Genomic DNA, 10133 nt, shown 5'->3' with positions numbered 1-10133 from the left:
TTCCATGGAGCTGCCGTCTGGGAGTAGGAGGGGTGCGGTTGCGCCAAGAGCTGCGCATTGTTGAACTAGAACTCGAGCAAGATCCCGAGCCTGAGAAAGGTGGGGGGCTTGTGAGAGAACTCCACCATCATCTGGACAGGAGGGGCCCGCACTAGGGAGGGAGAAGAGGAAACCATGAGAAACAACGTAAAAGGGGTGCCCTCTGTCTGAGATCCCTAAAAAGGGGGGGGGGGGACTGTAGGATCGTTGACCTCCAGAGAGAAAGGGGGAAGCCCCAGAAACAGGATCCCTGTGTTGAGAAAGAGGGATGCTAGAGTGATGACAGCCGCTCCGGGACGAAGTAGAAGAATACTAAGGCGAGGCTCTCCACCCCTTACAGTCTTTCCGCTCTGGTGGCCTCCCTCAGAGTGCGATGCAATTGGCCCAAGGCCTGCTTCCTACTTTGTGTTCCCAGTTGCAACCCCAGCTTCTCTTGCAGACAACCAGCTGGGCTTTCCCGGCTGCCCCTGCCCCCTCCCCACCCCCACCCCACCCCCCAAGGCAAGCCACACCCTCCTGGCTACTCTGCCTCTCTTCAGCTTTCAGCTTGGCACACATAGGGGCTGCCCAAGGAATTATGAACTTCTTGTTCTTGAGACTTTGGCAAAACTTCCTGCAATACTGACCTTTCCAAGTGCCTGCCCCGTAGATGCTCCTGGGCTTAGATTATTTTTGGTTCTGCCAACCACCTATACAGTACTAATTGCAATTTCCCTTCAACGTGCATTTTTTAACAATTGAGGACGCACTTATAGTTTCTAAATCCCTGGCCCAACAAAATTTACTGTCTCTGAAACCCAAATCCAGCCCCTTTCTTGGGGGGGGGGGGCGGGCTGCCCAAAGATGCGTGTTAATCAAAGGTTTAGGCTCTGGAGTCAGAAAACTAAGTATGGTTCAAAATCCCTGTCCCACATTTACTAGTTATATAACGTTGGACTTACCACTGAACTTCTCAGGGCCTCACTTTCCTCAATTGTACGACCAGATCATTGTGAGGATCAAAAACAGTACCTGGAAGGTAACGGGAAGCTACTTAATAAGTTTGGTGTTTTAGTTTGGAGTGATGGAAATGTTTTGGAACTAGATAGAGGGAGTGATTGTATAACATTGTGAATGTACTAATTGCCACTGAATTGTTCACTTTAAAATGTTTAATTTTATATGATGTGAATTTCACCTTAAATCATTTTTAAAAAATGTAGCCTTTGTAGGCTCAGGAGCTAGACCGCATGGTTTTGAATCCCAGCTCTATCGCTTAGAAGCTGTACTACTTTGGTCACATTAACAACAAAATAAACAGACCAGAAACAGTACATGGAGGTTGGTACACTAGGTAAATGTTCATTATTAGAAAGAAAAACTGTGTTTCTTATTAGGGAAATGCTGGTGGATTTGTAAACACAGCTTCATGTAAACACAGCATCCTTTCTACTCACATACATAACCCCACCCTGGGCTTTGGGCCTCTCTGTGTTCCGGTTCTGATCTCCAATGTATTACTTACCAGTTTTGTAATTGCCTATTTACACATTTTTCATCCATGAGACTATATAGCATTATGGAATAGAAGGACCATATCTTGGTTGTCTCTGTATCCTCGTTACCCAGTTCAGGGTGAATTGACCCATTCTTTCAACAGATCCTTACTGGGTATTCACTATGTACCAGGTTCTGGCTTAGGCACTAGGTGCGTAAAACTGATGTGAATCCTGAGCTCGTGAAGCCAAAAGTCTAGTAACAAAGATAGTCAAATAGCAAGGACTATGAATGATGAGACGTACTGCAGGGATAGAGAACAATGTTGGGGTACAGGAGAAGGTAAGGGGAGTCACCTGGGTAGAGAAGGCCGAGGGACAATTTTCTGAGGAGGTGCCAAGATGTCAAGGTCAAGAAGAACTTAGCCGTATGACTTAGCCAAGAATGTTCTGGGCAGAGGGAAAGCTGAACAGCCTGAAGTAGAATAGAGCTTGGCATGTTTAAGAATGAAGAAGAAACTACTATAGTTGGAGCTTAGCAAGATGGAGGCAAGGAGAGAGGTCAGCCGGAGGTGGCTGGGGCCAGATGTATAGACCCTGGTATGGACATGGGTTTCTTTTTCCAAAGGACAATGTATGTAGTATAATGGGGAAGAGGCCATTGGCAGTTTTTAAGCAGACGAGTGTCAGGTTTGTATTTTTAAGATTTGTCTGGGTGCTATGAGGACAATAGACCGTAGGGGGGCAGCATAAATGCATAGAGCCGTGAGAAGGCTATTTCAGTCCTCCAGGTAAGAGGTGACCATTAAAATGTTACAGTGAGGGAGGGGTGCCTGGGTGGCTCAGTTGGTTAAGCGCCTGGTTTTGGCTCAGGTCATGGTCTCACGGTTTGTGGGTTCGAGTCCCCACATTGGGCTCTGCACTGACAGCGTGGAATCTGTGATTCTCTCCCTCTCCCTGCCCCTCCCCGGCCCCCTCCCCTGCTCACACACATACTCTCTCTCTCTCCAAATAAATAAGCTTTAAAAAATAAATCAAAATGTTGCAGTGAGAGAAGTGGACAGATAGATTCAGGACATGTTTTAGAGAGAGAGTCAACAGGATTTAGGGATGGATTGGATTTAGAAGGTGGAAAGGGAAAGGAAGAAATGTACCCAGCTATGTGGATAGTGGTATCATTTCCAGCAAAAAGGAAGATTAGAAAGACAGATTTCAGAAAACCAAGAGTTTTATTTTTGACATAGAGGCACGCATCATTTTATTGAACTTGGCTCTATTGCACTTTGCAGAGATTGAATTTTTACAGGTTGAAAGGTTGGGGCAGCACCGCGTCAAGCAAGCCTGTCCGCACCATTTTTCCAACATTTGTTTACTTCTGGTCTCTGTGTCCCATTTTGGTAATTCTTGCAAGAGCTCGAGTCTTTTCACTATTATTATATTTGTTATGGTGATGTGTGATCGATGATCTTTGATGTTGTTATTGTAATTGTTTTGAGGGGTCACGAACCACGCTCATATAAGACAGCAAACTTGATTGAAAAATGTGTGTGTTCTGACTGCTCTATGAACCAGCTGCTTCCTCTCTTTCTCCTCAGGCTCTGCTATTCCCTGAGACACAGGAAACAATATTGGAACGAGGCCAATTTATAACCCTACAATGGCCTCTAAGTGTCCAAGTGAAAGGAAGAGCCAAATGTCTCTCGCTTTAAATCAAAAGCTAGAAATGATTGAGCTCAGTGAGGAAGGCTTGCCAACAGCTGAGATGGGCCGAAAGCTAGGCCTATTGTGCCAGTTAGCCAAGTCGTGAATGCAAAGGAAAAGTTGTTGAAGGAAATTGAAAAGTGCTACTCCAGTGAGCACATGAGTAATAAGAAGGCAAAATAGCCTTATTGCGGATATGGAGAAAGTTTGAGTGGTCTGGAGAGGAGATCAAACCCACCGCGACATTCCCTTAAGCCAGAGCCTAATCCAGAGCAAGGCCCTGGCTCTCTTCATTTCTATGAAGGCTGAGAGAGGGGAGGAAGCTGCAGAAGGAAAGTCTGAAGCTGGTAAAGGTTGGTTTATGAGGTTTAGGGAAAGACGCCATCTCCATAGCATTGAAGTGCAAGGTGAGGCAGCAAGTGCTGATGTAGAAGCTGCAGCAAGCCTTCCAGAAGATCTAGCTATGGTAACTGATGAAGGTGGCTCCGCTGAACAACGGATTTTCAACGTAGATGAAACAGCCTCCTATTGGAAGAAGATGGCATCTAGGACTTTCATAGCTAGAGAGGACAAGTCAATGATCAGCTTTGAAGCTTCAAAGGACAGGCTGACTCTCTTGTTAGGGGCTAATGCAGCTGGTGACTTGAAGTTGAAGCCAATGCCCATTTTTGTTCCAAAAATCCTTAAAAACTATGCCAAATCTACTCTGCCTGTGCTCTATAAATGGAAAAACAAAGCCTGGATGAAAGCACATAAGTTTACAATGTGGTTTACCGAATATAGATTTTTTATTTATTTATTTTAAAAAAAAATTTTTTTTTTCAACGTTTATTTATTTTTGGGACAGAGAGAGACAGAGCATGAACGGGGGAGGGGCAGAGAGAGAGGGAGACACAGAATTGGAAACAGGCTCCAGGCTCTGAGCCATCAGCCCAGAGCCCGACGCGGGGCTCGAACTCACGGACCGTGAGATCGTGACCTGGCTGAAGTCGCACGTCTAACCGACTGCGCCACCCAGGCGCCCCCGGAATATAGATTTTTTAATGTTTATTTTTTAGAGAGAGAGAGAGCGAGCGAGTGACAAGTGGAGGAGGGGCAGAAAGAAAGGGAGACAGGGGATCTGAAGTGGCTCTGTGCTGACAGCAGTGAGCCCAATGTAGGGCTTGAGTCCATAAGAACCCACAAACTAGGAAATCAGGACCTAAGCCAAATTTGGACACTTAACTGACTGAGCCACCCAGCCACCCCTGTTTACTGAATATGTTAAGCCCACTGTTGAGACCTACTACTCAGAAAAAAGATTCCTTTCAAAATATTACTGTTCATTAACAATGTACCTGGTCACCCAAGAGCTCTGATGCAGATATACAATGAGATTCACGTTGTTTTGCTAATACACCATCCGTGCTGAAGCCCATGGATCAAGGAGTAATTTCAACTCTGAAGTGTTATTATTTAAGAAATACATTTCTCGAGAGGCGCCTAGGTGGCTCAGTTGGTTAGGCGTCCGACTTCAGCTCAGGTGATGATCTCACAGTTTGTGAGTTTGAGCCCTGTGTCGGGCTCTGTGCTGACAGCTCAGAGCCTGGAGCCTGCTTCGGATTCTGTGTCTTCCTCTCTCTCTTTGCCCCTCCCCCACTCGTGCTCTGTTTCTCTCTCAAAAATAAATAAACTTAAAAACATTTTTTTATTAAATTAAAATTAAATGAATAAATAAATTTTATTTATTTAATTTATAAATACATAAATAAATAAGTAAAAACAAATAAACAAACAAATAAATAAAAATTAAAAAGACGTACATTTCTTGGGGAACTTGGGTGGTTCAGTCGGTTAAGCCTCTGACCCTTGGTTTTGGCTCATGTCACGATCTCACAGTTGGTGGGTTTGAGCCCTGCTTTGGGCTCTGTGCTGTAGAGCCTTGCTTGGGATCCTCTCTCTCCCTCTCTCTCAGCCTCTCTGTCTCGACCTCTCTCTCTCTCAAAAATAAATAAATAGACAAATAAATAAATAAATAACTTTTTTTAAGTTTATTTATTTTGAAAGAGAGCATGAGTGCAGAACGGGGGGAGAGAGGGAGGACAGGGGATCTAAAGCAGGCTCTCTGTACTGACAGCAGAGAGCCCAATGCTGGGCTTGATCATACAGACCATGAGATCATGACATGAGCTGAGGTCGGATGCTCAACTGACTGTGTCACCCAGGCGCTTCAAGAAATACATTTCTTAAGGCTATAGCTCCCCTAGAGAGTGATTCCTCTGGTGGATCTGGGAAAAGTACATTGAAAATCTTCGGGAAAGTATCCATTCACCGTTCTACATGCCATTCACAACATTAATGATTCACGGGAAGAAGTCAAAATACCAACGTTGATAGTTTAGAAAAAGTTGGTCCCCACCCTCACGAATGACTGTGAGGGGGTCAAGACTTCAATGGAAGAAGTACCTGCAGATGGGGTGGAAACAGCAGGAGAACCAGAATGAGAAGTGGAGCCTGAAGAGGGGACCGAATGGCTGTGATCCCATTGATACAACTTGAACAGATGAGGAATTGCTTCTTATGGATGAGCAAGGAGAGTGGTTTCTTGAGATGGAATCTCCTCCTCACGTGAAGACTGTCGAAATGACACATAGGCTTTAGAACATTCTATAAACTGAGCTGATAAAGCAGCAGCAAGGTTTGAGAGGCTCGACTCCAATTTGAAAGAAGTTCTACTGGGGGTAACATGCTAGCAAATATCATTGCAGGTTCCAGAGAAATCATTTGTGAAAGGAAGAGGCAATCAATGCAGCAGACTTCATTGTCTTAGAAATTGCCACAGCCACCCTGACCTTCAGTACCCGCCATCCTGATCAGTCAGCAACTGTTAACATCAAGGTGAGACCATTTGTGACTCTATGGATGGACCAGGGGTATTGAGCTAAGAAAAATAGGTTAAGAGAAAGACAAATGTCATGTGATTTCACCTATATGTGGAATCTAAAAAGAAAACAAAACAAATGAACAAACAAAAAAGCAACAACAAAATCATAAACGCAGAGAACAAATTCGTGGTTGCCAGAGGGGAGGGGTTTGAGGGAATGGGCAAAATAGGTGAAGGGAATTAAGAGGTACAAACTTCCAGTTATAAATAAGTCAAGGGGTGAAAGATACAGCATAAGGAGTATAGTCAATAATATTGTAATAACATTATATGTTGACAGATGGTAACTACATTTATCGTAGTGAGCAGAGCATAATGTATAGAATTGTCAAATCATGTTGTACACCTGAAACTAATGTAACATTGTCACGTATACTTCAATTAAAAGAAAGAAGTGAGAAGGGGTAAGTAACTATTGAAACAGAAGAAATTTAATAAATTGTAAGAAACTAAAACAAAAGTCAAGACCTTCCACCAACAAAAAGATTACAACTCACTGCAACCTCAGACAATGGTTAGCATGTTTTATCAATAAAATATTTTTTAATGTTTATTTCTGAGAGAGAGACAGAGTGCGAGCAGGGGAGCGGCAGAGAGAGAGAGGGAGACACAGAATCTGAAGCAGGCTCCAGGCTCCGAGCTGTCAGCACAGAGCCCATTGCGGGGCTCAAACTCATGAACAGCAAGATCGTGACCTGAGTCGAAGTCTGACACTTACCTGACTAAGCCACCCAGGCGCCCCTCAATAAAATATTTGTATTAAGATATGTACATTGTATTTTTAGATACAATGCTATTGCACACTTAATAGACTACGGCATAGTGCAAATATAACTTTTACATGAACTAGGAAACCAAAAAATTCATTTGACTCAGTTTATTGTGATAGTCACTTTACTGTGGAGGTCTGGAATCAAACTGGCAATATCTCCAAGGTATGCCTGTATTAAGTTCTAGATGCCTGTGGGACATCCAGGAGGAGATATTATGCAGGCAGTGGGCTCTAGTCTGTATATCTCTTATAGTAGAGGTCTGGGACAAAGATAGAGTTTGGGGGACATTATCAGTATATATGTAGTATTTAATACCCTAAGACTGGGTGATATTACCTTGGAAGCCCATAGAGAGAGGAGAGCAGTGTCTCCCTCCTAAGTCAAGGGGAAGTCCATCCAACAGAGGTCTGGTCAGAAGGAGATGCCTGCAGAGGAGTCAGGAGCAAGAGAGTGCAGAGAGGAGAGAGTGGTTTTACAGAAGCCAAGAGAAGAGCGAGACACATTAGTCAATAGTGTCATCAGCTGCTGGGAGACTGAAGTGAGGACAATGATGGATGTTTCCTGAACTGACTTGGACACACCTGTGTTTGCTGATGTCTACCCTGTCAAAACTTGTCCTCTTCCCTTATTGAGTCTTCCTCCATGTGTCTTTGTCTTCCTCCATGTGTCAGCAGCAGGGTGTACCCTAAGGGAGCAATAGGAAAAGAGAATTTTCTAGCAGTATTGTTCATAGTATCAAAAAGAAAGGGGATGGGGTGCCTGGATGGCTCAGTTGGTTGAACATCCAACTCTTGATTTCAGCTCAGGTCATGATCTTACAGTTCTTGAGTTTGAGCCCTGCATCCCAGTCTGCACTGATAGCATGGAGACTGCTTGAGATTCCCTCTCTCCCTCTCTCTTTCTGCCCCTCCCCAACTTGTGAGTGCTCTCTCAAAAATAAATAAACATTTAAAAAAAGGTGGGGAGGAAAAGGAAATAACTATTGGCAGGATAACAGATAAATAAATTGTGCTGTGCTTAGGGTACCATGAAAGTCCAGAGAGGCGGACACTTAGCGTTAACTGGGTCAGCTCTCCTAGAGTGTCACCGCCTACCTCCTATTCACAATCTCCAGAAAATCTTCATGTGAAGGATGATGGTATAGGTGTGGGGTGGAGAAGGGGGAGTTGACAAAAATTAGAACCGGTTTCTATTGCAGGTGTGAATTCTTGGTCCACAAATTCAAATATAAAACTTAAAAAAAACCACAAATGTAATTTACTTTTCTGCCTTAAACATTATTTTTCCGGATTTATCGAGGTATAATTGACATATAACTGGATTTAATTTCCGTTATTTATTCAGTAGATTGCATTGACGATCTAGTAAGTATCAGGCACAGTGCTAGGCCTTAAGAGTACAGCAACAAGGGGGACCTGGCTGGCTAATTCAGTAGAGCATGTGACCCTTGATCTTGGAGTCACGAGTTCGAGTGCCACATTGGGAGTGGGGATTACTTTAAAAAAGTGCAGCAACAGATATGACTAAGTCCTTGTTGTCACAAAGCTTCCATTCTAGGGGTGAGGGAGACAGGTGATATACGAGTACACAAATGGATAATATAATTGCAGGTGATGCTAAGGGCTCAGATAAAAAAAAAATAAAGCAGGGAAAAGGGAGAGAGAATAATGGAAGAAGCTCCGTTTTAGGTGGAATGGTCAGCGATGGCTTCTCTGAGAAGGTAGCACATGAGCAAGCACCTAAATGAGGGATGGGATGGAGGAGGGAGGGAGTGGTAATCCAGCAAATGAGAGTCAGAAGATGCAATGAGGTTAGAAAGAAAACCAGAAGTGAAGAAAGGGCTTCAAGAAAGACATGATCACTGGGGCACCTGGCTGGCTCAGTTGGAAGAGAGAGCAACTCTTCATCTCGGGGTCGTGAGTTCGAGCCCCACGGTGGGTGTAAAGATTGCTTGAGTAAAATAAGTAAATTTCAAGAAAAGAAGAAGAAGAAGTGATCATTTGTGGTAAAACCTGCTAAGAGCTTTGGTGGGATGGATGTTTGGTAACCCAGACAAGAGTGGTTGCACTGGGTTGGCATGAGGAAAAACCTGACTGAGGTTGGTGAAAGACAGAGGGGGCAGGAGAAAAAAGGAGATAGAGGGGCCCCTGGGTGGCACAGTCAGTTAAGCGTCCACCTCTTGATTTCAGCTCAGGTCATGATCTCACTGGGTTTGTGGGGTCGAACCCCAAGTCAGGCTCTACACTGACACCTGAGAGCCTGCTTGGGATTCTCTCTCTCTCTCTCTCTCTCTCTCTCTGCTCCTCCCCCTGCTTGTGTGCTCTCTCTCTCTCTCTCAAAATAAAAAATAACCTTAAAAACGAAAAGCACAAACTATAAAAAAAAAAAAAAGGAAAAAAGAATGGGAGGTGAGGAAGTGGGAGTCAGTCAGTATAGGGAAGCATTTAGAGGATTTGGAACACAACAACAAAAGGATAATTAAAAAGGTTGTGGGGGTCAAGAGAAGATTTACCTTTTTTTTTCCTCACTGGGGGCTAATACAGTAAAGGGGAAGATTGATGATGCAGGAGAAACTTGCAGGAACAAAGCCTTTGAGTAGGTGAGTGGGGATGGGATCCAGCATACAAGCTGAAAGTTGACCGTGAACGGTAGCAGCACAAATGACTTAGAGTCTGCCCCACACATTCCCCAGGGGCTGCATCTAAGTTCTAGGAGGTTTTTTTGTGTTTTTGGTTTTTTTAAGTTTATTTATTTTTGAGAGAGACAGTGCAAGTAGGGGAGGAGCAGAGAGAGGGGGAGAAAGAGAGAATCCTAAGTGGGCCCCGCACTATCAGCACAAAGCCCGATGTGGGGTTTGAACTCACAAAACTGTGACATCAGGGCCTGAGCTGGAACCAAGAGTCAGACGCTTAACCGACTGAACCACCCAGGAGCCCCTTGGGAGGTTTTTAAGCCACAAACACAGGTGGAAGGATCATCTAGTCTTTGTCGTCTGTCCATACTGACATCCTCTTTCCCATCTGGTGTCAAGTCATTTGTCCATGTGGCTCGCTGCCATGTCCTCCTCATCTAGACCACAAGTCCTCTTCATGTCTGCCAGCGATATGTGCCATACCCGCTCTGCTCAAGGTGACTGGGGAAAATGTCCCACTGCTCCCCGCGCCTCCCTCCAGCATGAAGAGCCACACCCATCAACCATTCCTGTCTATAGCTCCTGGGCTA

The sequence above is a fragment of the Prionailurus bengalensis genome, chromosome C1, assembly GCF_016509475.1.
Source record: "Prionailurus bengalensis isolate Pbe53 chromosome C1, Fcat_Pben_1.1_paternal_pri, whole genome shotgun sequence".
In the NCBI taxonomy this organism is placed as follows: domain Eukaryota; kingdom Metazoa; phylum Chordata; class Mammalia; order Carnivora; family Felidae; genus Prionailurus; species Prionailurus bengalensis.
This window is presented reverse-complemented; position numbering follows the sequence as displayed.